Here is a 25,930-nt window from a genome sequence, read left to right as displayed (position 1 = left end):
ATCTACTTCAGAAAACAGATTTCTGCTCCAGGTTATAAATCATTAAGACTTCTAACTTTTAAACAGTGCATCACAAATTTGCCTTCCGGTTTATAAAAATCATCCTAATAAGCCTCAGCACTGTTTTCTTTCAAGAAAGTCTACAGAGAGCCAGCTGTCTGAGCTGGTCATGTTGCTGTGAATAAGTGTCTCTCTGGAAGTTTTGTTTTGGTTTTATCGTTTAATATTCATGACAATCTTCATTAACCTGCCAGCTGAGCCATCTTAGCATCCTGCCTCCCGACAGTTGTAGCCCACACAGCTCCTGGAAGCCTACATTTCCACATTACAGGCAATTTCAGCTTGGAATTCTTATGTATAAACTAACAGGATGAATAAAAAAACAATCAACCAACAAAAAAAACCAAAACAAACAAACAAACAAACCAAAACCAAAAACAAAAAACAAAACAAACACAAAAAAACCCAACACAAACAAACAGAAGGACTGCTAGGAAAAAAATAAAGCAAGAACAAGAGGGTGTTCAGTCCTAGTTAGCAATAACATGGTTAAGCAACTAAATTAATCTGATCATTTCAGCCCATATACCAAGGCTTTGGGAAAGCTGACAGTTCAAATGTGTCCATTAATAATAAAATGTGATGGGGCAAGACAGGAGGGGAAAAATCCTTGTTTTTAAGCTGCATGGAGTAAACTGTGCCACCTTAAAACTGCTCATAGCCCACTGCAGTATCTGTCAAAATAATACATAAATATTGGGAGTATTAAATAATTTCAGTGTCAATGAGAAGAAAAACATTCATGCTAAAAGCAAATGCTGTAATTACATTATGATTTTAATGTACATATTTTTTCATCAAGAATGTCAGAATAATCAAATGATGATTAACACTCTAAACAATTCAATTACACAACACCCAGAGGAATCCACAGGAGGTTGAGTTTGCACCTCCCCTATTGAACAGAAAAAAAATATACTGTAGGTCCAGTCCTGCCACTGTGGAGCAAACTGAAAAGCTGTCAGGGAATCAAGAAAAGGAAAGAGCGATACGAGGAAGAGAGAGTTATCAGTGGAAGAAGGAGAATAAGGGTAGAGAAGTGCCCCCAAAATTAAGAAAGAGAGAGGTAGTAGAAATTTTGATGCTGATAGCCACAGCAGAATAAGAGAAGACCAGAGCCAGCCTAACTGCGTGGTTGGTTCCTGCCTCATTATTTCAGGCTAGCATAGTGGGGAAAGAAGAGACACACATTTTAAAGAGAGAACAGTTGGGGATTAGGTTTTATTTTATATTGTGCCTACTGATTAGAAGAAATATATGTTGAATTCTATTTCTCCCTCTAAGTTTCTATGATGGTCTTTGTTCAACTGCAGTTGAATGGAGGGAAAGGGGGAGAGGGTAATTTGTTGCCTGTAGCAGACACCCTGCAACACAGCATTAGGGATGGATTTGTCAAAAAACAGCAGTTGAGGGAATAGAGCTCACTCTTAAGTTACAGCATCTCACCATCTTTTCTAAGGAGACATACATTTTCCAGAGGGAACCAGTCTCACAGGGGTGTTACTAGTAACAATGTACTTCTAGAATTGTCTTTCAAAAAGAAAGATTTTGATAAAAGCTCATATGCAAGAAACTTTAGATAACAGATTTCTCAAACTTGCCAGTGGATAAACAACTTTATGAATGTTTTTTCCCCACTGACAAAGAATTTAGGAGGCTTGAGGAATGTGAAATACAAATATCTAACATGATGAAGAGTTGTCTACACATAAAATGAAATTATCAAAACCAGGAACAGTGAAGAAGACTAGGGCAAGGGCCTCTTAGTTTCTATCTAATGGGCACCCCACATGGGGTTGCAGATATCCCGAACTAAATCACAGTTTGCCTGCACTTCTTGGGTGGAACCAGCTCAGTCGTGACAGGGAGAGTGCCAGCAGCTTTCACCAGGTTGTTCCCATGCCATAAACCAGCTCTGCTCTGTCTGGTTTCAGTCTCCTGCTGCCTTCTGTAAAATCAACTCTGCTGAATTTAGACTGGCTTAAGGCTCCAGCACCAGAAAGCCCACCAGGACTCAAAGCTTGTTATGGAATCCTAACAGAAAGACCCAATTTTCTAGCCTCTCTTTTCATACCTTGCACATCCTTTCATAAGCATAATTCTGTGAGCTGTCTAATAATAAGGCACCCCCAGTACAACACACATATTAAATGGAAGAAGAGTAAAGCACAATGTAAGTTAATTTGCCAGCAGCTGGGTCTCCCTGCACCTGTAAGGGGAGGAAGGACCTTGATTTCTTCAAGTATAACCATTATGAGGCTTATACACATTACCAATTTATGCAGAAAATAATGATTTTATAGCTTTAGTAAAAGCTGCTCATTAAGACTGTTAGGTGTCTTAACACCATTCATATTAAAATAAAAAGAGGCAGCAAAAATAAAGGAGAAGTGGGTCCTACTGCATACCAAATAGCAACTCCATACAAGAAAAAAATATTTTTTTTCAGACTCCATTCTGGAAGCCACTTTTTGAAAGATTTTATCTTTTTTTCAAAGCCAGCCGTAAGTATGGCTTTATGATGATGTGGCATAGCTATTGCATTCCTCCCCCCAAAAAATGTGTCGCCGTTAGACTGCTTCTGATCTTACAGTCACAAGCTATGCTTAATAATGTTTATTTTCTATACTCTGTTAGATCATGTTTTACCCTGAAGTACATTTCATTTAAGTACAGCTCTACCCACTGTTGATTCAAAGCAGCTAAAGGAGTAGGAACAGCAAAGTATGCTGTAATAGGTAACAGGCCTAGAGAGAAAGTATAGTGAGTTTCAGTTCAGAGAGTAGCTATTTCTGCATAAGTAGAAATCACCTACAGGCAATTTTCATTGTTTTCAGGAGCCTATTAACTTTGATATTTATGAAACTATGAAGCCGTTCCTTTGGAAACAACCATAGCAAATGCTTCTTAAGGTGGTTATAAAGCACGGGTATTTTTCTCTAGAAAGCTTCTTTAGAAGTAATGAATAAAAAAAAAAAAAAAAAAAAGACATTTAGTTCTTGTAAATATACCACCAAGGTAGCTAAAAGAGCAATCAAAGTTTGCTTCACATTTCAGTCCACATTTTTCAGGAACTCCCCACTAGGAAACTTTATTAAATTTAATAGTAAATTTAATTTAGAAAGAGTTCTGTTTTCACTGTATTTTTCTTCCCCCAATGTCTTCCTAGATGGATACTTTCATAACAGTTTCTTTGGTTGTCTTTGTTTCTATGCAACTTGAAGTCATAAACCAATTTTCAACTAGTGTACATCAATAGAAATAAAGAGCTCCAACTGAGCTATGCTGATTTTCACTATCTTAGAATCTGGTCCCCTCTCCTTTCCCTGGACCACAATAACTTCCTACATTATCAGCTTTGTTTTTTTCTATGGTGCTCAGAAACTTAACATATTTTACATTATTTAGATTAAGCACCAGAAAAGGACCTCTCTAATTATGAACCATAATTACAGATCCACATTTCTTCCATAATTATTGAATTAGACATTTGCTTTTGTCTAAAAATACACTGGAACTTTAGAGCCCTGAACTGCACTCATCTGTGTACATTATTATCTCTTTCCCTTTATGTGTCCTTTAGCAGAGTTTTAATAGATCCAAACTACAGGGGGTTCTAACAACACTATGACAAATATTGTTGCAAGATACAGTATAGGATAATTAATGATGAACTCAGAAGCAATTTCTAAATCTATCTGAAAGCTATACAAAGAAACCATACATTATGATGATGCTTATTCTTGATTTTGCCGGGGGGTAAAAACCAAACATCCCCACCAAAAACTCAAAGCAAGAGTCCTTTTCTAATTGCATGCTAATTTACAAAACTAAATAAACCTCCAGGCATTTCACTAGTCTAAGATAACAACAATATAGTCTGGCCCTTGCACTAAATAACCACTTCTGATCATTGTCTTTATACATAATCAGGATTAGGCAAAGATCTTTCCCAATACTAACCTGGAAAAACTAAAATCCAGAGGGAGTAGAGGCCTTAAAATATTCAGTATAGCAAAATGCAGGTTTGTCTGCCCTCAACTTAAAGAACATGGCAATGAGCACATCCCCTGTTTAAGATTTTGGTTAGACTGTTAAACAACACTTCTGATATTCTTCAAATTTCACTGAGACGAGAGAGCAAAACTTCTTCAATGATCAAATGCCATTTAGGTCCTTTGAAAAGAAGTGAAGCTCAAAAGAACTGGTAACAGCACATTTCAAATTATGGTAATAGATTGGTTCATAAACCCACCTTTTACAAAGAAGTGGGAGGCAACACTTTCCTTGCCTCTTTTCCTTAAGGGCTACAGAGAAAGCTGACAGGAAACAGTGGAATGAAACCAGTTTGTAGTCCTAGAGAGGAAAATGGTTTTGAAATATAACTGTGGGCAAACAGAAGACGCAGACAAATAGGTATCACATTCCAAGCCCTAGCCACAAGACAGGCAAGTAAAAAACCCCTGAGCCATGTGGATATGAACACAAAGGTGTGTATATAATTTTAGCAAAATGGTGTGACCCAGTCAGAAATGTTACATATGTAGACAAAAAAACCCCACCCCAAAACACTGAAACACTTTGTAGAATGATCCTGAATTTCCACAGAGAGAAAACGAGGTAGTGAGAGTTTTCTTGAGTGCAGTGCTGATTGAAAAGAAAGGCTTGGGTTACTGCCAAAGGAGCTGTTTCCTATTGTCTTTTTTCCTGCCACATTCAGGAAAACAGGACCTCAGTTTAATCCCACTTGATTACAAAGAATGTACACAAAGATATATCACTTCATATCAACATTTTTGACAGAAATAAACAAGGAGCTAAAATATTGGCTAACCATTAAAGTAAAAAGTTATGTAAGTTCTTTCAGGTATACTGAAAACAAATCCAGCAAAATTCTGAAAGATACCAGGCTTCTAGCATTCAGAATTTGTATTATAAGTCAGTTTTTAACCTAAAGAATTAAACAAATAGTATTAATATAAGGAAACATGCTATCTCACAATACACAGATGTAAAAATTACCTAGTCATCGCATTACCTTGAAACTTAAAGATCTCTATTACATTCCTTCCTAAGCCCAAACACGTGTATTATCCTAGCTAAATCACTGAAGCCCTAAATTCTCAGCACTCACCTTCATAGGTCCTTCTGAAATCACTGCCTTAGGCTTCACTCTGTTCTTCCCTATATTTCACGTCACTGAAAGCTATGTGCTATGAAGCAGTATGAAACTCTTTGATTCTACACGAGTCAAGAGACCTTGAAGTTCTTAACCTTGGATTTCTTAAGTGTTTTCCTGCATTCATTTAGTTTTAACACCTCAAATAAACAAGAGCTGATAATGCATATGCAGAAAGATTTCCACTGCTTAAGCAATGGACCTGAGCAAAACAAAGACCTGGTCTTGTTCTCTAGACTCACACAGGTAACCAAAAGTCTCTCCTAATGTTTACTTTTCCAGAACAGGATTTCATGTGAAGTTCTGAATGTGTTTTCTCTCAATTCTGTATCAGAATAGAGAAATAAATAGAAGGTACAGATTCTTCCAGAAAAGGGAATTCTGGTTCTTGTCTAGCTGAAGTTACTACCAACTTCAACTGACCTGAGTCAGAAACTCTTGGGAGGAAAAAAGAAAATTTACCTGGTGCATTTCCACTATCCAGCCTAACATAGTATTTGCTCACATATTGTATCGAGAAAAGCACTACAGATTTTAATGTATTTTCTCAAATAATATTTAGTTACTGGCAGTAGGTTATTTAACACAGGTGTGCATAGCACAACTGAGAAGGATGAAGCTGGATGAGAAACACATTTCTCAACTGTTAATCTTGTCTATCTTGTACTTACAGTTTATCATGTTGAGAGTTGGACTGGTGTCATATAATTTCAGTTAGCCAGGCAGCATTGGACAGCTGGTTTTCCATACTGACCCATTTATCTTTCTGAGGTAGGTTTTTCACTCTGAAAGGCCAGTCATCATTCATGCAAGCAGAACAAGAGAGACATCCAGTGGCTGGACCATTTAAGTGTATTTTTTAACTTGAGACAAAGTCAGCTGTGTTCTTACCTAGTTCATGGTCTTGCCTGTATAAGAAACCATTTATGAGCCAAATACTAGACATACAGAACCAGAGAAAAATTATTCCAGTGGCTGAAGGATTACTGTCATCTCTGCTGTGTATTTTTTCTGCAACCTACAGACTTCCTCACTGCCTACTCCAACTCCCATCCTCAGTTCTCCCTTTTTCTCTTAACATCACTATTTTGATTCCCAACTCCTGTGACTTGGTACAGGTCTATTAATTTCCATGGAGCGATAATGGTTTGTGTCATCCCAGAATCTCATTCTAATTGTTTGACATTCAAACATGTACTTTTCACATATACTATCTCCTATTCAAGTATTTTCTCTAACCTTAACTCTATTTGTACTACTTATTTTTATCTGCACAGAAAATAGACTTGCCAGTTATTACTGACATAAAATTCCAGATAATCAGTGCTAAATACTGATATTAAGTGGTTTGATCCTGTTGGAGCAAGGAGAAAAGATTATTAAATTAGTGGTATCTACAGTATTTGTTATAAAAAAAAAATCCGTATCTTTACTGTCACATCTAAACTATTTCTTGTATATAAAAAGACAGCTTATTTGGAAACATAAATCAGCACAAAAGGGCTTATAAATTCAAGAATCTGAAGACAGGATGAATAAATAGAAATGAAACATAGGGATAAACTTTTTGACAAAGTATTAGCAATTTAGAAATAGTTTATTTGCGAAAATCAATTTTGTCACTGCTACATGTTAAATAATTGATTTTTTAAAGGGCTTGACCCTTACAAACTTGAAAGATCTGTATGAAACATTCTGATAAGAGAGTAAGGAATGGGTTAATTCTTCCATATTTAGCGAGGGACTGAAGGCAGGCAATTGCTGACTTCACCTATAACAATGTAGGATGAGGTGTCAGAGATGCAGTTAAGGGCTATAAGCAAATTTCCCAGCTTCTAAAGAGAAAACTATGCAGCCAGTAGGGTAAAACTGATAATATGATGTGATGATATGTTATTTATGAAAAAACTGACATACCCAATACGAGAAGAAATTTGATTCCTTTCTTACCACATACATGTATGGAAAACCCATCACACATAAGCCAAACAACACACAAAGCTGCAATAAAGTTATTCCTAATATAGATAAAAAAACCAAACCAACCTACCAAAAAAAACAGAAGGCGGCTCAAGTTTTGTACTGTGCCCTCTGCTAAAATATTTCACTCTACTGTGTACCTCCTTGCAAGGTTTTTTTAAACTGTGCTGCTACAAAAACACTCACCCCAAACAAAAAAAAAAAAAAAAAAAAAAGAAAAAAAAAGGGAGAAAGTAAAGGAAGAAATGTCCACAAGGCACTTCTTACTGCCACTTGGTAAGAATTGCTTGGTATAGCTTTCATATCAGCATTAATTCCATGCTTGAATTACTTGAGTACCAAATGTTCACAGGGGTTGATTTCAGTTGCTAACATCATCAGAATCTACTTTCAGAAAGACCATAAATCAATGTATTCACAGATCTCTGGATATACCCTACTGTGCCTGAAAAATAACAGCAAATAGTTTTCCCTTATGATTTCGGACCATATTTGATGTCATTGGAAAGTCAGGCTCCATTAGAAGCAACAGAGTTATATCAATAGAAATTAAAAGCTGAAATCAGGATCTTGGGTTCTGAAAATCAAGTGCAGCCTCTCCACCAATAACCTTTGGATAAGGATCTAGTTCTTTAAATATTTTATCAAAACATCGCTGCTGCTCTTGTGTTTTTAAAGGACGTATCTAAGCAAGGCAGTGTAGGTGACATTTGCAGAATTATTAGACATGTGGCAGACCTATTTTTCAGTTTGAAATCTTTTTTAAAAGAGGGCGTATCTTGGACTTGCTGTAAGGCAGAGTTGTTCACGTCTCACCTTGGGGATCTATCTTGGTACCCATGTGGCACACCCCTGATCAGCAAGCACCCCCTCCCCCAGGCAGCTGAGAATACCTAATTGGGGAATTTATATTCTCCCTGCTGATTATGTGCGTGAGGCCTATTTGGTTTCAATAGCGTGTCCTGTGTTTGTAAGTGATCAAACAATAACAGCTGCTGGTGAATGTTATCCACAGTTCATTTATGCAGGCGGAGGTCCACGGCACTGACCTGTGATGTACAGCTTCATCGCAAGCCTCATTAGCACATCAGTTGTCAGCAACCCTCCCTCCTTCACCAATCTGGGAGGGATGTTGTGTTGAACTAGTGCTGTTAGCTAACTCCAGGGCCTCCTCTGGTGGTGGACCATACATGTATTAAAGTCTAAGCAACACTTCAGTGTCTTAAAAACCTGTATGTCAGAAAGCTATTACATACAAAGCAAGCTACCCAAGCAAACAGCAATTTAGTACAGGGCACAGGCACAGAAGAATGTGGTTTGTCTGACAAATCACAGAACTGCTACTTCCTCCAGAGCAAATCCTTCACTGATGCCTTTATAGCAATACTTTGTAACACACTGAGCTACAGCCCATCTAGCATACATCTGCCACCCCTCAAATTATCTTTGATGGGTGTTAAATTAGCTGTCCACTGCCCCACTCAAATGACCCAAATTGAGGATTTGTCCATCTGCTGAGTCCTGAACAGCAGCCTCCAAAAACAGACACGCACCTTTTCATCAGTCTGGGCTTATGAATATCATTAAGTCTTACCTATTTGCTGTATCGTGGAGATCTGAAGTCCCTCGGATGACTGCTCTGTTGGGGGGGGGGGAAGTGACAGTGGCTGGAGGTGATACTTGGTTTCTTATGAACCTCTTTCTTTCTATACTTATTCCAGTGGAAGAGTGCAGAAAAATGCATGTGAATTTTCTTCTATTAGAGGAGTTATTAATTATCAACAGGGTAATTGGTGCAATTTGCACCTGCATATCATTGCAGTTGGATGGATACCAGACACTAACTTGCAATTATTACTACTTTCTAGTTATCTCAAATTAATTAATTATTTATTTAAAGGTTAAATCAACAACTGATTAACACTAATTAATCAATGATTTCATAATTTAGGTCTAAACATATTAACAAAACATATTCTAACATGCATACATGAAAAGTAAAGGCAAGTAAACATTTGAAATCTGGGTTTCTTTTGTTTTTTTTCCTTAGCCTCCACCTGATTTGAAGTCTGTGATACTAGGTAAGAATTCACTGAAAACCACAGAACTTGGAAATGTTGATCTACATATGGCAAGATCTCACCCTGATTTTATGCAAGTATATAAAAAATACCACTCCCGAGACAGGCTTCTCTAAAAGTGTTTGGGTCCTACTGGAACAGGCAATGTACTACTGTTTTTTACACCACATATTCTTTGTGCTGAGGACCTTGTTTCCATCAACAACCCTCAAACACTGTGATGAAGTAGCTGTTATTGTCACTCCACTCTCCATACAGAAAATGGCAAGGGAAAATGACATCCAAAGTTTCACACTTTACAGTTGAAGTGGAGCGATAACTCAAATGCCTTGACTTGATGCTTTGTACTTTTCCAGCAAATATTCCTCTATTTGAGTTCAAGGAGCAACATGGAAGAATGGCTGAGGCAGCCAACCAAAACTTAAAACTAAACCTGAAACTGAATTATGTTCGCAAAATCCCACTATCGGAGTTCACATCAACTTTGTTACAAGGTTCCTCCGCTAAAAACTTCTTCCTACGTTTTTGTTATTTTTAGGCAACCTTTTCAAAGCAAGATGGTTCTTCAAAAACAGTATTAACGTGTGAATAACAGAGAGAAGAAAGTGCCTGAAAGTATTCTGGTTCTGAGGTAGGACTGCAAGCAGAGTATTTTACCACTAGAGGACAGTATCATGTAACCGCCTGCACATACTGCAACTTGGCAGAGGAGAGTCACGGCTTCAACCCTGTTTAGAAATCTGACAACCTGAAGAGAGAGGACTCTGTGCAGTAAAGTGAGGAAGAACCAGCACATTGCTGATTTACTGGGACATAGATAGGAGCATCACCATGCAGCCGCAGCAGTGATAACCTCGGGTGTGAGCATGCTTGCGAGTGCCAGGCAGAGCCGATGGGGTGTCTGTGCTTCTCTGTCAGGCTGGGGCTCAAGGAGAAGCCTTAGAGTCTCCTAACACTGCTAACACAAATTCTGAAATGCTCTCTCCTTTTTACAGGTCCTCTTATTCAGGCAAAATGGCATCAACTTTGATGGGAAAGTTGCCCAACTGAGAACTGAATAAAAACGGGAGAAAGCCTTCAAGCAGTAGACCTGTTAACAGATTATGGACAGATCTGAAGGCACCAATGAGTTTTTATAATAAAATTAATAAAGAAAATGTCAGGGGATAATTATTGTTCTTTATTCTTTATTATCACCATCTTCTCATTGTGTCACATGACACAACTCTGATCCCATTTAGGTTTCTGAATCAAGTCACTGACTTCAATGTGCAGGCTCTGCTCAATTTCTGACCCCGAGATGAGCTGCTTCCCTTAGCGCCCAGGTAAAGTGACCTTCACAATACCAAAGGGGTTTAGCAGGTATCTATCGCCATTGCACAAGGACAGCCCTGTGTACTTTGGCAATAACAGCACAGGAAAAACTTAGGACTGGAATAAGAGAAGTGATACTGATGCGTGTGGTCTCAGGTATGCAATGAGAGATGCATGCAGACATACAGCAGAATTTGATTGGCTCTCATTACCTTTATTTAATTACCCAGTTAGACCATATTAATGAAAAATAGGTACCTCAGAAACATAACATGCACATATGAAAATAAGTAAATCAAGTTGCTAGAAGGAATGGTCCCTTGTTAAGATGCACATGACTTTGGCAGTGGCTTGAAGTGAGGAGAGCTACTTAACTATTCCACACTCTCAGACCAGGCTGTGATCTTGGTCAAGCTGCTATGAGCACCTATGTCTATTTTTCTTTGTAGGAAATTAGAAGGTGCTTAATTAGCTGTGAGAACTGTAAGTAGAAAGCATTGGATAAAGACCAAAAGCTTACTATATTATAACTGGAAAAAGGAAGGCAAGGAACCTCCGTATGTGAGGGAACGACTGTTCAGGGAAAGTCGTGAGATACACAGGGATGGAGTGAACAGGCTGTCTGTGCAGCCAATGGAGTCCAGGGGGCTGATTTACAGCACAAGGAGTGGCAGATTGGAGGTGAATACCTGGAAAGGACATGTATCTGTGCAGCACGATGGGCCATCTGCAGCATCTCCCGTGGCCGCAGTGCCCAGGACACAATGAAATGACTGCAAAGAACAACAGTATTATACAGAAAATTGCAGATTGGTTTGGTTTTTTTTTTCTTTCTATCAGTGAATAAATTTGCATCCATTCCAGTCTAGCACAGCACACTCTTCCAGAGTTCAGAAGCAACAAAATTTCTGTTCAGCCTCCTACAGAAAAGAGGGATCTGAATGGGGGTCCACAGGCACTCAGAGCTAGGTCTCTGTTCTGAGCAAAATGACCACATATAACTCAGCAATTCCCAGAAGAGTTAGTTACACCCACTTTCCTGCTGCTCTGCACCAAAACAAGGTGTATTTTCACAAACATCTCTTTCAACAACAGTGCTGGCTTTAACACCTTGTTCCCTCCGGCTTATTCCCACTTTATACCACAACCTTATTTGTGCCAGGACAACTGCTGGTATGGGCACACATTGAACTGTATTGAGGAAAATAACCCTTTCCTACCCCCAAAAAAAAGATTTTTTGAAAACTGAATTAGTTTCCTGATCTAATTCATTACGCAGTCACACAAACTGTTACTCTGGAATAAGTGATTGTGTGGGTAAAGGTGAGCAGCAAGCAAGAATGAACAGCGAGTGGATGACACTACTGTGAGAACGAAGTGTTTGTGAAACCACAGCCTCAGTGGAGGCTGAACCTGATCATTAATCGCTGCTGAAGCACATTTAACTTTGGCACCAGCTGAGCTATTCAGTTCTTACCATTTTAACCTGAGCACCTAGACAAACTTAGGTGGTGTTTCTAGCTAGAAGATACTGCTATAGAATTTAACTCTATAATAGTAACTGGTTTAATTATTATTGAATTCATAAATAATAACTGGTTTCAGCAGTTAGTTTTAATAAGTAGTATTAATGTATAATTTCAAGGCATTCTCCCATCCTCTCATGCCTGTAACCCGCTTCCACCTTGCTCACCAGACTTTCCAGCCCATCAGTCACAGCACAGCGGCCGAGGTTGCTGGACCAGCCTTTGCCACAGTGGGGGAACAGGAGGGAGCAGCCAGGGGAGGAGTGGGACTCCTCCATAGCACCCCTGCTGCTGAGAGCACAGGAACTTTCATCAGTGCCGGACCATTTTTAGGAGACTTCTGACACTGTTTCCAGGCTGTGTTCCTCACCGCAGTTTCAGCCTCTCTGCTGTACCAAATACAGGTAACTCAACCTATTTGAGTATTTGAACTCTAGCTGAAGGAGTAGAAACCTCCCACAACAGAAGGCAGAAACAAGAGCTGACTTTACTCTTTGTTTGTTTTTCTTCCCCCTCCCCCAATTTATTTATCAGTTATACTTTCATGATAAAGCTAACAAGGCCTTTCACAGGGCCAGACCTTTTCCAGCTGTGCAAGAATCAAACAAATGAGACAGCTAAAAGTGTCCCCAGCTGGTAAAGCAGGATGCTGCCCCAAGAGCTTTTGCTCAGCTTTTCTTTACTCTTACCCAAGATATGCTTCCTACTCACTCTGTGGTTTTTCTGCTGTAGTTACCAAACTTGGCTTTTTTTCTTCTGTATATGTGCCTTCCCCTTTCAAGACTACTTAGTATTGTCCATTAGTCCAAATTGTTCAAATATTCAGAAAGCCTGTGCTTTTTTTTTTTTTTCTCCAGAATTGTTGACGTGCTTGTCTATCGTTTAAAACACAGTATTTCTTGAACATAAAGTTACATAAAATAAGTGGCATCAGTAAAGCCTCCTGATTTCAGGAAGGTTCATCTCACTAATTAATAAAGGAATAGTCAAGTGTACACACAAGCACATTACCTTTAGCCCAGATGCATCTTCCCCTTGGATACAATTACATACGAAACAAACATTGTTAAATTTGTCACAGGAGAAGAGAATTTATACAAATAACTGTAAAAACAAATTTAAGTGGAATCATTAGTCCTAGTTTTTCCTCTCGAATATTGTAAATTTTGATCTCAAAAAGAGATAAGATCTGTGCCTATCAAGAGGGGATAAAATCACTTTTAAGATCCTATGTTACATAATGCCTGCATATTTGAAGGTAAGTAATTACAGACATTTTACAGAGACATTCTCTCTCTTCCCACTTTTGTCAGTTCATATTCCAAATAAGATTTTAAAACCTTCTTTTAGCTGCAGAAAACACAGCGGCTGCTAGAAGGAAGCAATAGTCGATAAACATGTTGTAGGGTAATTCCATCATCCTGAAGTAGAGGAAAGGATGAAAAAATAGATTTATTTAGATTTATCTCTGCTTTAAAAAAATAAATATTCAAGATGGCATTCTAAGAATGAAGTTATGGTGTCCAAGTTATACTGAACCCTTGCGTCCAACAGTGCTTCTACTTGTTCTGCTCAGTGTTTATTTTCATTTCTGAGCACATCAGACTGGCATTCCACTTGTAGGTGTAGTAAGAGAAAACCAAACTCTAACTCCTTTCATACAATGGACAACTTTCAAGCTTGGATGCCTACATTAAGCCAGCTAAAGGTCAGAGCAGAGAAGCTGCAATTATACTCATTGTTAGAAGAAACCCAAGGCCTCAATCCAGAAATGTATCAATTAAAATGCTTAACTTTCAGCTGCAGACTACTATACAGAAGTTCAGTGGTACTTTCCTAGATAAGATCCTAAATACGGATTGGGTTTCCAATTATTTTACAGTAGATTTACCGGTGTTTCTAATAGGATTGTTTCCCTCTTTACCTCACTCCATACAGTAGTACCCAGTCACGTGATTGCTTAATGCACATGCAGTCCCCTTCCTATATCACAGCTATGCCTGGGGCTGTATTAGCCAGTTCTAAAGTTTCATACTATATGATTTATGAGAATGATATTGTCTCAAGTAAAGGATAGTACCTCTAGCAGATCAGACTTCATGTTTTCATCTGTATTGATAACCTGGACTCTTGTCTACTCTGGCTTAAGATATAGGGAATTCTCCAGTTTTAAAGTTTTGCTAGTCTTAGTAAGAAGGTGTAGTAACAACGGGGTAAACGCTCGATCTGCTTTTTCAGCCCTAAAGATTGCATTTCCACGTGAGAACAGAGATGCTGTCATGCCAGCATGAAGAAAACCTGCAGTGTAACCATACGTGCAGCATCTGTGGGGGGATAAAGAGAAAGTGTCACTTCCCAGAACTGCTAGCACAATACCCCCTCCCACAAGTATGAAATTGTCTCTTTTGGAGGGGGAAAAAAGAAGACAGACAAGATTCCCTAATTACCATATTATGTTCCTCATACTGTCAAGTGACCTACCACACTGTGGTGAAGCATGTGAGGCTGGCTAAATCCCGCCACATTATATAATTTGTTGGTAACAGAAAACTCGGCACGTTAGCCAAATGACTGAGCAGAAGTGGCATTTAAAAATGTGTCAGCTTTGCCCTGGACAATCTTAAAGAAAAAAAACAAAAAACCCTAACCCAGGACTCTTCCATCATCCTGATTACAATCTTTGGTGTTTCTTTTACTCCAAATTTTTGTCTGCATCATGTCCCTCTCCGTCCTCCTCAAACCCCAGCTGTGGGAGTTTTCCCACCTCCAGTGCCAGTGATGGGAAAGCAAGAGCCAAACTGCAGCTCTGGGTCATGTGAGCTGTCACAGAGACCCTGTCCCCAACCCCAACTTCACTGTATGTATCTTAATGTGAATGTGGGGAGGCAACATGTCCTTAAGCTACGACTCTTGCATACGATCACAAAAGGCAGTGGAGGGAGCATGTTCTCCATCTCATGACCAAAGCAATGGGCACACCCCCTGCATCCTGCTGCTGTCATGCAAATACCCACTCATCTAAATTACGTCTCAAAGATTTTGGGAATGTGGCCTAAATTTGTACAGTGTGTGCAATTTAAATGAACTATGTAATTTCCCATTCAAGTCCATAAAGCTATATTGCAACACTGTTACCATTTAACAGATTTGCATCCCAGTTAATCTCTTGTAAATTAGGTTCTCACAGTAGAACGGATGACAAACTAATAAAGGAAAGCACAGTCCAAATACATGCAGTATACACTGCTTGCATGCAGTGAATCAGTGTATGATTCACCCACTTTCATAAAACAGTTGTGACCTTTCATCTGACTACTTCCTCAAACACAATACAGAGAAATATATATATCATATGGAAATCAGGAACCAACAAATTGGGGGAATAATAATAGCTCATCTCATGATCTTTTACTGTTGTGCTAATTCTTACTACATGCTCTATCAAATATTTATGTCATCTCTTGCTACCCTTTGACTAATCACCTAGATCTACTAAGGCATAGGTCGCTTTTTGCTATGAAATGAGAGGAAGCAGAGAATACCTAGACTTTTGAAATATCAGGCCCTAGAGGCCTCACAAATGGATTGTTTCTCTTTATAATAGTGTTTTTTAAAAACTATGTTATATGAATAAATAATATACAAATCTGCCAACACAGAATCTAGTTCCTTATTTTAAAAGTGACATTGATTCGTACAACTAACTGTCCTTTCTGCCACTTAATATAAAGCTGATAACAAGCAACCCTGGGCACAAATATTAAATATTGTCAGCAAATGCAGCTTACACTTAGAATTAGGGAAGGTACGGTTAACATGCTACAGCACCACACCACAGATCTTTTTACCGCAATGTGTGAAAAATTGCAGGCATAAAGTTAAACATTAGACTAAAATCTTCTGAAGCACCTATTAGCAATATCTCATTCCATTAGGCATTTTGAAACAATTAATTAAATATCAGAGAAAAAGCCCTACTTGGTCTCTAGAAACATAAGGTAATACACATCAAGAGGAAAATGTTTTTTAAAATGTTATGCAAAGCTTTGGCAGGAAGATTGAAGCAGCACCATTATAATCCAAACCCCAAACCAGCACAGTTGAGATAGAGGAGAAAGATCAGAGCCCCACTGGATTCTACCTGGACATCATACATATAAAAGAAACATATGATACATTTGAGAAGCAATGGCTAAATGTATTTTTCAAGGGACACCATCCTGAAAAATATTTTGCAAACAGTGAAAAAGACTGCATTTTTCTCACAATATATAAGACCGTGTAAGCTGGTTCTTCACTGCATTTTTTTTTTTTCCCTTCTAAATCAGATCGGCTATTTGTAGCTCACTCTGGTCAGGGATCATAGTATTCTAGGGACCATATAATTGGTACCCTAAAACCCAGAAGAAATGGTTTCTTGGAATGTCACAGAGCTTGATCCTGCCTAACAGGTTGTGCTATGATACCTGGGAGAGACAGCAGAGCCCACAGTGTGCTAGAAAACCTCGAGGGAATGGCGTAATTGTGAAAGAGGTGGACTACTAACCAGGCAAAGTCACCACAGTGATGCTTTGCAATTGTTAATGATCCAAATTTGTAACCACGTAAAGACCTGTTTTGCAACCCACCGAGGGGTCACTTCAAAGCCATGGTACAGCATCTCCCTTTCCCCATGTGAATGTGGTGACAGTTTGCACGACCCAATGCCGAATGCTTCTATGTATTAGACAACACAGTGGGTCAAGCTGAGTCAACCAACAAACCATCAGTTGAATTCACTGATTTGAATTACAAAAAAATCTTATAAATCCCATAAGGAATTGGGTTTTATTATCCTTGGCACTGTACAAATAAGTAACAAAGAGCTCCTATCCCAAACAACACCCTGTCTCAATTGCTGACAAGATGCCACAGGAGGAGGAAACATAGGAACAAGATGGGAATGGATAAGCATAAAAATAACTTGAAGAAAAGCAGAAGTCCAAGCTTCCCCTCTTCCTAACCATTTATTTATGTCTTTTGTCAGCATGGCACAAATGCAGATGACTTAAAGCTACTTTATTCACCCTTAAAGAGAAATTTTCTTCTTCACTGCATTTGGGACTCTGTTCCCCCATTGCTTTATCAGCAAAAAATAAGCACAGTTCAAGCAGCTTGGATGTTCAAATGCTGATTCAAATTCTGAAAGACTGGGAATGTTTGGCAATTACTCAAATGCTGCAGCAGGCAGACACCCACAGGTATAGATGCAACAGAGTGAAATACTCAGGTCTTCAGTAAAACTTAATCACACTATCAAACACAGCTGTACCAGTCACATGCTGGGGATTTCCCAGCTGCAGACTCTCTCCCAAAGTACACCTAGTTTGAAACAATTCAGTCACTATGTAATCAGCAACCATGTGACAATTTCATTTTCTCTTTCAAAACATCCAAACAAGTCTGGATTCAGAAAGACTGTGTGGCTCAGCCACTATGACTCTTTCCTATTACTTTTTCTGCATTTATCATGTCAAATATAACACTGCTACTACAGTAGGACTGTACTGGCTTTTACAGAAAGTACTTCTATGATCTTCATTCAGGAAGGAAATAAATGTCCTTATGTACCCACGAGATCTGAAAATTTCTTTAGCAACAAGAACTACACTAATCATATCAAGACCACAGGTTAAACGTGTGACATTCAGGCATTGTTAGGTTTTGCGTCTCTATCTCTTTTATACAGATTAAACATGTATAAAATGATGACGATTTCAACAGAGTACAAAATAGCTTGGAATTAGGAAAATAAAAGCCTGCATTTAAAATTCTTTGTATATTCTAATTCCACTTGCTTATTGTTCCTCTCCTTAATTATAAAACAGACCACAAGCCCATGAAGGAAGAGGTGCAGATGAATTTTGTCAGCTGTCTTTTCCTCTCTGCTCATCATCTATCAATATTTCTGTTCTCAGACAGGAAAACCTATGGAAAGAAATAATTCTTTAATTCCAGTTTCCTCTCTAGTATGTGCTAACTGGCAGGTTTAAGCAGGAATATTACTAAAATAATTTTTAAAAAGGCTTAATTGCAACAATACGTGTATTAAGGAAACAGTTTTTGCTGGGAGTACCTGCTGCACACAGAAGAACCTACAGTGACAATTATTTTATTTCCAGAAGGAAAGAGGAAGTCAGAGTGGTGAAATACACTAAGGGCCCTGCCCTTGGAAGGCATTTAATTTAAAATACTAAGGCAAGGAGGTATGTCCAAGCCACATTTTCTGTTTATCACTTCCGAATGGCTATTGTTTCTGAATGCTGGCCAAATTTGAACACTGAATGCAAAATATGCAGTGTGCTCTACTGGAGAGCAGCCTCTAACTTCACTGACAAATCAGCTGAATGCTATAGTTCTGTTGACACCCTTTATATCATCCCATTGAATTTACTACACACTATTCTAAGACAGAAAAGAAAAACACACACTTGTTTGGAACAAAAAGCTGACACATCTTCCAGATATGAGGGAGTCTGAGTCACAAATGCGAAATGACAAAATTAAAAGGATTGCCTGCTGTATAAGACCATCAAGAAAAAAAGAGATATACTTTTGGCTTCTGCTGGTATACTGCTGAGGAAGACATGCTGGTGAAAATTGTGCATAGAGAACATAATGTTGTGATGGAATGTATATGAAATTTCCTTTTTGCAGCATCACTTCTGGAACAGATGGCATTATCCTCAGAGTAAGTCTGGTCAGATGGATAACAGACAAATGAGTGCATGACCTGCGAAGAATTCATTGACAGGTCTTTTATGAAAATCTACTCCCCATGGTAACCTTAACTCTTAGAAAAACTCAAAAAGAAGATGGTGCAAGTGTTACCTCTTTCTGATCTGGAGATAACCTGGAGAAGGCAGGAGGATCTTACAGTAGCAACACCTGAAGAAATCGGTAAGAACACAAATACAGTACATGCACAAACAGTCCCTGAAGAAATTTAACTAGTGTGGCAAAGAGTATTAAAAGATGACATTTTTCAGGACTTTATGTATTGAGATTGGAAGTGGTAATAAGCCAGAGAACATGAAATTATCACCAATGCAAAATAGCAATGACTTTATTATTAGTGGACATTGTGCAATGATTCACCTGATTTAAATGCTAAATAAAACCCACCACCCTAAGAGGGCAGAATGAGTAGGAGAGATGAGAGAGAAACTGCTGCACAAAGCCATGAGCGTGGTACATGTGTTACAGTTGTCGGTAATCTGCAACTTCAGTATCCTAGCAGAGTAGTTAAAATGATGATTGAAATTGATATGGTAAAGTCAAAAGCGAGAAGTTTCTTTAAGAAGAAATCTTAGGATGGTCAAGAATCTGTAATTGCACAGTCAAGGAGAAGATAATTTTGGATAAAATTTGAGTAAAAAGTGTCTTCTTTCACTACTCAAGTGTAAGCAGGAGTTCATAATGAAAAGTACTATATAATAAATGAAGATAAAAAGAAACAGTAATAATCCATATGAATTAGGAGTTACAAACAAGCTAGAAACATCAGTGGAAAGTGCACACCTGACAGGACCAATGTAACATAAAGAATTAAAAAAAAACATCAGAGTATCAAGACTACAATAGTCCTAGCAGTTATATAAACCCTTTGCCAGATGGAAGTGATAAAACTTTTAATAGTGGTATAGAAGAAACAGAAATTTTTAGAAACATTTCTATTTCATATTTGGACAGATGTTCTTACGTCTCATGATGATGTCGAACTACTTTCCAGTCCCTTAGTAATCAAGCAGGATGTTATACAACGGGTACTAGAAATAAACATTTTAAAATCAGTCAATACATCTACCTCACACCTAAGAACTAAAGACTGAGGAGACCTGAGAACTAATCATGTTTATTTTAATACATTAAGGCATTCCAGGGAAATTCCATTTGACTGGAAAAGTGCTAATGTTGTGCCAATAATAACAAATGCCAGCAAGATGACTCAGAGAGCTAATGGATAGCTAGTCTGATGTTATTTCCAGGTAATAAAGCTGTTATAAAATTAATAAAGAATTAAAGTACTGGAATATAATTAATATCAGTCACCCAATTTTGTAACAAATAGATCCTGTAAAATAAAGCTATTGCATTGTTCGAAGAGACAGATATTTGGCCGATGAAAGTAATTGTATATTTGCAATATATTTGTGGAGAGCAGCTGACATAATAGTGTATCACATTCTCATTGTGAAAATTAGCACAACATAATATCAAAAAAATGCGTTAAATGGACTGAAAACTGAAAGATCTAACCTAGTAATAATGAATAGAGACTTGTAACAAACTTTAGGGATTTTGTGATTTGGAAACAAATACATACATCCCTGGTAATAAGATCTGTGAGATTAATAAAACTGTGAGGACAAAAGCTGAAGATAGTCATGTAGAACAATTTGAATCATTTAATAAACTACACCAGTTCTACTTAAACGTGTCTTAATACAGACAAATGCAAAGGGATTAGAATTAAAAACTCCACTAGCAGCCAAGTCTCCTCCCTGGAAGACACAGTCTGAAAGGTACCAAGGAGTACAGGTGACAAAGAGTTGACATTGTAGCAAAAAAAAATCTCAAAAAACACCCTAATAGGACTCTTGTATGTATAGATATAAAAGCAAAACAGCTTTATACAGCTATGCAACACTGGTGAAACCTGCAGTGAAACATCATGCCAGGTTTAACATTTTAGAAAGAATGTTTTCAAAACAGAATACAAAAAAGCAGACAAAATTATCTGAAGAGGAAAATGTCTTAGAGTGTCATGTTTGAAAGAAAAACTTAAAGTTCACTTGTTAACATTATTAACTAGTTTGACTTAATGTATCACAGAAAATACTGGCTCCTACAGGGTTCTTTAGCGTAAACAGAAAGTTCAGGTAGGAAATCTGGCATATTAAACAAGTTATTTATAACTCAAATCACCATGGGAATTTTCAGTGACATCTTTTTAGTTCTTGAGGTCTTGAAATCTGGAGTGTTGTAGCTCAGCATGTATTTGCATGCTTACTACTGCAGTTGAACACAACATATTCTATACAGAGGTAACTGGGTAATAATGACTTATGATATAGAGAGCAAATTAACATACTTGGTTCCTTCTAGCTTTTTTTTACCCTGTGGATACAGTAAATACATTTTACTCTCTCTTCTGAAGTAAACTGACACCACTTCACTAATTTTGGAATACTCTATGTTGAGATCTGCCAGAAATCACTAAAGACTGTCAGTTCCTCAGGCTTATTGTCAGAACAGGTATTCCCTGGAAAGGATATTAAACAGGTTTTGTTTAAATAAAAGGTGGGGTAAGAGGGAAGAGAAAATCCTAAACCTGATCCTATTGACATGAATATGTGATTTGTCATTGATTTGCAGAGGCAAGATCTGGAGCAGAGTTCACAACATTATGGAAACAGTTCTAATTTTCTAATTTAGGGGTTCTTAATTCCACTCACAATTTGCTCAGAAGCAACTTCTTGGCTCTGAGTATGGTGTAATAATGACAGTCACACCTTCCGCTTTTCCAGAAATAACCATGTCATAAGCTGCTGCTTCCTTGTTTTATGTATTTACAGACATCAACAAGCCTATATAAAGCTGCTCTGCAACTTGTTCATATACAATAGTTTTCCCTGTGGTACATTTTTAGATCAATTGCACTTAAACAATACTTCCTCAACCTACTGAACTTTGCTCTGGGACAGATGATCAAGAGAAATGCAAATACTGTACTGTTTAAAGGACAACAACCAACATTTTCCACAGAACTTGTTGAAAGGGGAGGGTACTATGAAGTACAAAGAGTTTAGCATGACTCCAAAGTGGTGCAGCACTCATGCTTACAAACTCTGCACCTGCCCTTTGAGTTGCTTCCAAAGCAAGATGGGTGTAAATTTATCAGTGTGCAAGAAGCAGAAGCTAACTCACGATCTTTCAGCTCTCTGATAAATGGTGTAACTTAGAAGAAAACAGCTTTAAGCCTCTCCGCAAATAATTTTATCAAATGAAGAATTGTAAGGAATAAGATGACTCATCAAGGAAAAGAGGTGTCCTTGTACTCCTTTGCTTCTTTGGTACAAGGTACAAAAAAAAAAGCTGTAAACATTTGGAGAGGCTGGTTTCCTAAGGCTAGGTTGTTGTGTGCCTTCAAGCATATTACTTTAGAATCTCAGGAATGCCAAACCTACCCTTCTGTGAATTTTCCAGTGTAGAGGATATAAACTGGCCCAACTTCTGGTTACTGGCTCTAGTACAGGAAACCTTTCTATCAGGTTTTGCCATTCCCTACAAAGAAAGAGGTGTGGCTAAGCACAGCTGTGCCTTCAAGATTTTTCATGGTCCAAAAAGCTTGACTGCTAAAGCAGCAGACTGGGCAAAAGTCACAAAAGACTGCGGAGACATCAAGATTTTTTTTACATGGTTAAAGTACAAGCTAGGTCAGTCTCAATTACAGTACTGGGCACTGTTGCATGAATAGATTTCCCCTCATAGAGTGTAAAGTACACCAAGAAGAACTCATAGTGGTTTTGAAAAACATTTTTCAGCTACCTTGTATGCTACAAAAACGCCTGATTCTGTTTTGATCCCAGGCAGCTAACACACGTCTTACTGTGCAGACCCCTTGATAGGGAGAAGCTGTTAGCATGTCTCCATTGGATGAAAAAACTCTTTATGTAAATTTTTTTTTTTTTTAAATACTGATTAGCTACATCGTTAACAATCAGAATATTGAAAAGTACTTGGAACATATGCAGCTTGCAACAACTCCACCTGAGTTGAGAATCTACTGTACATTAGAATATACACACATCTCGCTACATCTTAGTGAGGAAAAAACAGCAATTTCATCAGATACCAGATGATATCCCAGTGGGTAAATAAAAACATTACAATGTTAATTTTTGTGCTTTCTAAGTGGAAATTGTTAAAATACTGTATTTAACAACCATTAATTTTTTTTTTTTCAACACAGTCTTAGATTACTAAACCGTCTTGAGTGGTGATTTTTAAAAAATGATCACAAACTAAATACAGTTACAGAAGGACATCCCCTGGATAGGAGACCCTCAAAGAACTAAGATATTGCTCCAAATTGTATTAGTGGTTCAAACAGATGACCCTTTTCCCTATGACTCAGTACAGAGCTATATCCCCTCCATATTGTTTAAGAAGCACCACATCACGGAGGAGGTCACATATCTGCTAGCATTTTCAAAAGGAAAAGAGTGATAGAGACCATGATAGATATCACTTTGGGACAGTGTTCTACCCATTTCCATTTCCCTCTGAAGATTCAACTAAAGGTGATGCTCTTCACTTGCAGATACACAGTGTTTTAAAATGCTGACTACAGATAGACGTCTCATGGTAGCTGAATACCGTCTTCTCTAGGTAACTACCTGGGCACATTCAGAATACCTGTGTGGTCAACAAAGCAAGCCAAAGTACATACATCAGTGAAAAAGAGAATAAAGTTATATCTACTTCATAGGAATAAGACATTCTTGTAGAATTGCAGTATATTGCAACTCCTGTTCTACTGGCAGAACTAGAGATACATGCAGGTGGCATATTCTGCAGCCAGTAACCCAAAGGAGACTACTTAAAAGTAATCAAATACTAGAGAATAACACTGAGAATGAAGACAGACATAAATGGACTTTGAGACAGATAGTGGTACACAACATGAAATGAGATAGAAAATGATTGACACAGGGACAGGGAGGACAGGCACATGAACAGTACAAGAAAAGGCATGGAAGCCTGGGAAGGGTGGAAGCATATGACTGTACCATGTGCAACTGAAGTCAGGAAGAGCTGACTCAAACTGGTAAAAATGGAAGAATATATGTAAACGTAAAAGAATGGTGATGCACAAGGTGTGTGTTGGTGCTGATTTCACAGGAATCTGAAGCTAAGTAGTCAAGAATTTGATGGAAGATGAAAAGCTGGTATAGGCAACCTTTTTTTCAACTTGTAATAGGTGAAATTCACTCTCCCATAACTGAAATGCATGTCTACTGCAAATGCCTCAAGCCACCACAAATTGTCTTTCAGGATTCTGCAGAGCGCCATCATACATATTGTCTGGATCTTAAATAATTTTAAGAGGGTCTTGTCCTGTAAAACTCCAGCAACTAACTCAGTAACAAATGTCTTGAAGTTACAGCAGGAAAAATGCTCCTTTCTCAGTTGTTATCTAGTCTGGCCGGCTCTTCAGGACTTTGTAAATAAATTGAGCAGTTTTGCCACGCTTACTCACAAGGAACAGCTCCTGTCACATGGCAGCCCGCTGGAACCCAGTGACACAGCTTGCATGAGTTAGGATTACAGAATCAAGCCTACGGAGACTAATGGATAAACTGTTCCTACCCAATAATCTAAAATTATTTGCTGGTCACCAGTCTTTATGTTCTCTCCTGACTCGTGCTACGTTTCAGCCCTGGATCCTAATGAATCTGACTTAATCCATCCCTCTGTGCTGTTGATCACTACTAAGTCTTCCCTACCTCTGATGTCACAGTGCCATGCTTTAAGAAAGGTAAAGAATGTGGCCTTTGTGGCAGCATTGAGTGAAGACTACTTTTAAGAAGAATGTCCCAAATCTCATTAAAAAGAGATAAAGCCATCTGGATCCTAAGACAGTTGGTTTAAAAAAAAACCCACAAAACTATTTTGAAACCAATTTACTAAGAAAAACAGAAAAGAAAACAAGTTTGCTGCCAACAAATGTTATAGCCCTTGTCATCTATTACCACATGAACAAAGCACTCAATGACTGACTCCAATACCATTGCCAATTATTATGACAACATACAGTATAATCGTATTATGTTTACAATATAATACATGTGAGTATTTGATAGAGCCTGGCAGGACTTCAGTCATTGCCCCTTTTATGCTTCAAAAATCAATTTTTCAAACTGAGTTTGCTGTATAACATGTTCCTTAATTACATATGTTACTGTATAGAATACAAGAAAGGATATTGAAAGTGATTTCAGGCAAACATCTTAACATTTAGTGAGATAAACCATTTTTATTCACACACATTGCCCCACTACCAGCTGACACAATGTCTTTATTCTATAAACATGCCCCACCTCATTCCCACTGACATTAGTGGCAACTTTTCCAGAAGTTTCAACTGAAGCAAAATCAAGACCAAAATGCTCAGGTCCTAGATTTAAAGGGGTTCTTGCTTCATCGTTTATTCTGCAATTGCAAATAACTATAAAGGTAAAGAGGATAATTTAAACATCTGCTTAATTTGTGAATTATACCAGATAACAAACTTACCAAATTACTCAATTTGTATTTGCCAAATCAGGTGCAAAATACAAGTGGGAGGTTACCTTGGAAAATACAAACCAAAGACAGATGCTCAGACTCAACTATCTAGTTACTAAGAGAAATCATTGTCAGCACATAGTCAATAATTCAGTCAAATATTCAGGTGGCCTACCTGCTTTGCAGATAAATCAAGACACAGGTGCCAGAATACTTAAAACAGTAACATGCATGTTAGCTTAAGTGCACCATGCCTAAGCAACAGCACACAAAATGACTATAATGATTCTCAGGCAAGTCTGAGTATAGAAGTAATATGGTTCACACAGCTCTTCCTTTGAGTTAACGAACCTCACTAGATTCAAGATATCATTATAAATTATTATAACGCACCAACCCGGGTGCCTGTCGTGGTTTAAACCCAGCTGGCAGCCAAACACCACGCAGCCACTTCCTCA

At 38.1% G+C, this 25,930-nt stretch overlaps 1 long non-coding RNA gene across 2 annotated transcripts in view; it reads right to left on the bottom strand.

Moving 5' to 3' along the window:
- Positions 1–25,930, bottom strand: part of LOC116960781 — a 59,859-nt gene that overhangs the window by 4,475 nt on the left and 29,454 nt on the right. The window contains exon 4 of one of the 2 annotated variants that reach the window (XR_006165025.1): positions 4,316–4,416. The exons of the other annotated variant lie outside the window; for it this stretch is intronic. This is a non-coding gene — a long non-coding RNA (uncharacterized LOC116960781). The remainder of the gene's footprint in view (positions 1–4,315; positions 4,417–25,930) is intronic. 2 annotated transcript variants of the gene reach the window in all.

The sequence above is a fragment of the Tyto alba genome, unplaced genomic scaffold (genome assembly GCF_018691265.1).
Source record: "Tyto alba isolate M040663 unplaced genomic scaffold, T.alba_DEE_v4.0 Super-Scaffold_16, whole genome shotgun sequence".
Classification (NCBI taxonomy): domain Eukaryota; kingdom Metazoa; phylum Chordata; class Aves; order Strigiformes; family Tytonidae; genus Tyto; species Tyto alba.
Note: the sequence above shows the minus strand (reverse complement) of the source record. Positions and strands in the feature narration are given on the sequence as shown.